Source organism: Ambystoma mexicanum, chromosome 5p (assembly GCF_040938575.1).
Source record: "Ambystoma mexicanum isolate Mex_15411 chromosome 5p, UKY_AmexF1_1, whole genome shotgun sequence".
Lineage (NCBI taxonomy): Eukaryota > Metazoa > Chordata > Amphibia > Caudata > Ambystomatidae > Ambystoma > Ambystoma mexicanum.
This window is the reverse complement of record NC_090930.1, coordinates 280,408,379-280,414,192: the sequence shown is the minus strand read 5'-3', so window position 1 is coordinate 280,414,192 and position 5,814 is coordinate 280,408,379.

Below are 5,814 nucleotides of genomic sequence, written 5' to 3'. Positions count from 1 at the left end.
GGGGTGCTCACCAATCCCTGTTTGCTTGTTCGCCCTGGTGCCCCATCCCTGCCAGGCCGTGCCTGCCCAGTCTGCAGCTACAACCAGGTAGGCGACTGTTTCATCACTCTACTACTGCATTTGCCTTTCGCTGTTGTTTGTTCTGCCACATTGCATTTTCTTCCTACAGGGCTTCCGTTTGGGTTTGTATTTTTGTATCTCGCTGTTGTTTTTTGCCGCCACATTACTTTTCCTTCCACAGTGCTCAGGAGTGTGTTTGCATTCCTGAGTCTCTCTGTGGTTTGTTCCGCCACATTGCTTTTTCTTCCCACAGTTCTTCCCAACCGTACATTGCTACGGCTTTCCACGACCCTACTTGCTCTTACTCCCTTAGTTGGGGCTTTCCATTTGTATTTGTGGCTGCTCTCCACTGCCATGCTTGCTTTCTTCCCTTGGAGTCCAGGGTGGGGGTTTCCTTACTGTATGTCCCACTGTTTCGACTGCCATGCATGCTCTTCCTCCCAGATGTCCAGGGTGTGGGCTTCTCCACTATATTTTTTCCAACCAGGTGTCAGTCTCTCTTCAATGGAATGTCAAGCACACCATCACATCAAAACATAACCGTAGCCGCACAGGAACGGGTCACCCATCTGCATATCTCTCAATAAACACTGCTTGATTACACACACTAAAAACACACTTCTCCTTATCCAAAAGAATGCATCTGAGAACGCTAAATTCGGACCAGCCGTTCACAGAATTTGATGCTTATGACTATCCCACTCCTCTGACAATTTGTCACAGCACCCATTCTCTCACCTGCTAACTGTGGGTTGCTGCTAGGGACCTAGCCACTCCCTTCACACCTTCGTGCTGGCAAAAATACACACACAGATTTTAGAAATCCTTCTTCACCTCATGCATCTCTACGGCCTTCCGAGGGGCGTTAGACCCCCACAGCGCTTCAAGGCCATATCAATGGCAGTAGGTGCTATACAAGTGACATATAACGTAACATATTGTGCTAGATAAATGTAACAAAGGAAGGTTTTATTTCCAATTCTCTTGCCATGAAGAATAGATTGTGGTTGGAGTACTGGATTACTACCTCAGAAAAGAAGAATTAATACAAGTTGTTTTGTCAACTGTGCTGTGACGAAAAGAGAATAAATCAGCTACCTAGTTACTTAACACAATCACCTAATTCTCAATGCAGAGCTTTATGTATGAGGTTCAGTTTCAACGTCTTGCTGACCATGGAATTTTAGGGGCTGTAATTACGTCAGATTTTTCGCCTAGGTTCTGTCGCTTCTGTAAGAAAGTAGAAACGGTGGAGTCCCTTAAGTACTTATTTGTGGAGTATATCGACTTGATACCCATTAGGGTTTCATATTTCCGTAAATTTGTTCACAACATAGACATCCTCCAGACTCCCTGATTTTGGGTAAGGATTTAAACATGAAAGTCCATATTTCTATTTCTTGCTGCTATGTTGTATATCCAAACTGTGATGGGAATGAGCTAGCAACTGAAAGACCTCTTCTGTTCCTACAGATTTGACGAAATAGCTATTCATTTTAGGACTAACTTTTTTTTCTCTTTTAGCTAGGTGATCACTCAGGGATTATACTACATGTTAATTTTACTACCTCTTTTTAATGTTTTCATAGGCTAAGCATCTGAGTTTGATCATTATTGTCTGGTTGATGCTTGTTCTGAGAATCAGTCAGCATAACATTTGATTCTGTTTCACTTATGCTTTGTAAAGGTTTGTAACAAACCACACTTAAATTAAAAAAATTATTATTATTAATTGGAGAGTTTATGGACCAAAGTGGTCAAACTCTAATGCTTGCAAGACACCAGGGTTACAAGACCCAACAACTCCTGGAAATAAGAACTATATTTATACTCTGGGTAGGGTCACAACCTGCGGTTCTAACTAGTAACTATTGAAACTGTGGGTTCAGTGGAGGATATTAATTAAAACATCTGAAGTGTTTGCATTCTAAAGCTATAAACTATACAATCTTAATTATATACATCAATTCGCTGTGTCCTATCGCCTGAACCATCCCGAATGGCATTAAAATAAATAAGCATTATTACAAAACAGATCACATCTCAAATACATTTGGAATATCCACGAATCACAAAGCATAAACAATTCCTATGTACATGTGATGTGGGGTGTACAATAATTGTAAAATGAAGTGCTCAATCCAGTCAACAGTGAATCCTAATATGGACAATTTGTGATATCTGATAAGTAACATTATTTGATTGACATGTGTATTATTCCATATATGTTTTCACTCCAACATGTTACTGTCTCTCAAATTACTGCTGACATTCCTGAAGGAGAAAAGCTTCAGTACAAACCGAGATTCAGGTTTACCACACATTCTGCATGTTCTTAGTTAAATTGTATTAACTTAAACATTGATATATTCTTTCAGACAGGATTTGCTGACGTGGAGTGCTTGAAATTATGATTGCGGTAGGAAGCTTGGTTGAATCCACCAGGGAGAGAGCTCAATTATTCTTACAGGATTTGCCAGTGAAATAAACACAATTCTGTTGTACAAGGTGCCTAACAAATGCTGAATAAAATAAAATAAACAAATAAAGGGAGAATTACAATCAGAAATGGCAAAAAGTGTCAAATGAATTGCAATAATTAGTACTATAATTGCAATAATAGGGATTAAATTACATCTTGATTCTGTAGCGGGTATGTCTTGCTGCTATCCTCTTTTAAGTAGACGGTCAACTCTGTGTGTACCTGAAGCAGTAATGCCCCCACCCAGCAAAGGGCTTACTGCTATTAGTACTCCAGCCCGTTAGACAAGAGTACTAATGGCATCTAGCCCAAGATACACCAGAGACGCGCATGATTTCCATGGCCTCATGGAACACCAGAGACATGCCCATGTAACAAATGGCACCAACCAGACCCTAGTGGTATTTTGACATCATATGCCTCCAGGAAACCTGGCTGACTGAGAAACCTCTCCTGGATGGTTACGAGATTAAACTTTCACCTGCCAAACGAGGTCTATTCGGGCGTCCATCATCTGGCCTCCTGCTCGCAGCAAGAATCGGATCAGGTATCAAGATCCGGAAAAAGCTATCAGAGAGATGGGAATGTTGGCAGTACTTTTGTCATGGTCGTCTGAGGCTCCAAAGTCTAAAAAAAACAATACCATTGATCTGGCGATACTAAACCTGTATTGGAATCCGCAACAAACTTCGATCATAACTTTTTGCAATGAAGTGACCAAAGCGATAGACAACATTAAAATCGACTCAAACACAGACCACGTAATCATCTGAAGATCTTAATGCAATCTGTGCACAAGAAAACGCCAATTGGTCCAAAAACAATCTCAAATTGTCGTCAGAAGAGAGAGGAAAAGCTTGAATGATCTTAATGAACTCAAGAAACTTTCACAATCTGGCCAGGCTAAAATCCTGGGAAACCATTTTACCAACGTGGGAATGGGAAAATTTAAGGGTCACACTTGATTATATCTTTGCATCTGAAAATCTATTGCCTCTGATCAATTTACTCAAAGTCACGAGGACAAAAGAAAGCGATCACAATTTGCTCGAAATAACCTGGTCATCACTACAGCATAAGAGCAAGCTTTCTCTTCCTGCATTAGAAGTCAACACTCAGCGAACTAGACTTTGCTTAACAGCTACAAATATCAAGACCATTACTGATAACTATGGGAAAGTAATAGCATTCAACTCAAAGGAGTATGAAAGACCAAATTACCTTCCCTTTCTACTACAGTTTAGATCTGATCCTAAGAACAGCAAAGGCCCCAGTCGAAAGCACTGGCATGTGTTCGATCAGGATCTAGTTGACAGAAGGAAACTCCTGAGGAAGGCCAAAAGACGAGCAGCAACGGAACAATCCAACTTAGCCAGGATGGGATACTCATTGGAAATCAAGAACTACAAATCTTGGCTATTGAGTCGTAGGAGGTCAATGTATCAAAACGAAGCAGAGAAAATGCTCAGGATACTAAGCAATAAGAAATCTAGCGACTTCTGGGCTCTTATTAAGTCGACAGTGACCAGGCAGGAAAGCGAACTGGTAAACTCAGTTACGGAGGAAAACTGGACAAATTTCTTCAAAACCATGTTTGCTCCCCGGAGGACCAGCTCGAAATCAAACTAGAAAAGTCCAGTGACAGATGGACCAGCCTCTCAGACGAAGAAGACATCATCAACGTCATCAAACACCTCAAATCTTCGAGAGCCCTGGGTCCTGATGGCCTGAGTAACATCGATCTAAAGCAGCACCCAGAAGCCTGGGCTAGATTCATAAGCATCTTATTCCAGCACTGTGAACTACTTAGAACCATTCCAACATTCTGGACTCACTCGATAATTGTTCCTCTATTTAAACGCGGCAACAGAGAAGAACCGCAGAACTACAGGCCAATAGCCCTGCTAGACATTATTGGCAAAATATTCGCAACCCTACTGTTACAAAAGTTCCAAACCTGGGTGAAGACATCGCCAGTATATGACCCTTCTCAGATGGGTTTTCTCAAAAACGGTGGAACCTCGGTGAACATCTTGATGCTAAACCTAATTAAAGCTAAGATAAAGCAGGGCTCGCTATCGGTGTTCATGGTCTTCATAGACCTCTCGCAGGCTTTTGATAGAGTGGACAGGAGTCTGCTTTGGTCCAAACTATACAATTGGAAATGCCCTAATGAAATATTACATCCAATTAAAGCATTACACACAGCCAACAAACTTCGAGTCAGACTCAATAAACAAGGAACGCTATCTGAAGAGATTCCAGTAGAAAGGGGAGTGAAACAAGGGTGTCCTCTAGCTCCGGCACTTTTCATTACCTTCCTCTGCAACTTCAAGGACACCGAATCCTCAGTTCAAGCTTCCCCACCGAAAATAGGCAATACAAACATATCTCGTCTTCTTTACGCAGATGATCTAATTTTGTTAGATCAAACTGAAATTTGATTGCAGCATCAACTGACTAATTTGGCAAATTACATAAAAGCCTCCAAATTAACAAATCCAAAACAAAAATTATGATTCTGGCGAAAAATCATTCCTCCAAAAGCCGCAGCAAAGGATGGTTCCTGGAAAATACCAAGATTGAAACTGTCGAACAATACAAATATCTGGGCCTAATGATAGATAGTTCAGCACAGGAAAAGAGTATGCAATCTACCCTATGGGGCAAAACTAGGAACTTAGCAGCCCAGATCAGATCCATCGACAAGAGATATGGCAAATTCTCACTGGAGCCTGTAATCCAATACTACAGAGGCAAAGTTGTCCCGGCGCTAGCTTATGGAATGGGCGCGACCCTGTCAATGCCGGCTTCAATCTGGCCGAAACTTGAAGTCTTGCTATGGCGCTCAGTTTTGGGCCTACCAAGCTCAGCGGTGATTGCAAACATCAGGCGTGATTTGGGCCTTCAGTCTTTATTGGCATCGGTGGATCAGAAGTCTGTGCAAATCTACAGAAAAATCATCATGCCAGACACTCTTCCAATATACAAATTGATAGCCGCAGATCTTTCAACCGGCCGTATCAACATCCTAAACAAATGGGCACAAAAGCAGAAAACAAAATTGGAAGAAATAGCCTGCACTGAAGATGAACTGGTCGGAAATCCTCAAAGAATAAAAAGAAAAATGGATCTGATGGACTGTTTTGGCACAGTCGATAAGGCACACGCAAACAAATTAACTACACACTTGCCTCCAACATTCAACCAGTTAAAGGTTCCTCTGTCATACTGTTCAAAATACCTGGATAAAAAACTAATGAGGATCTTTT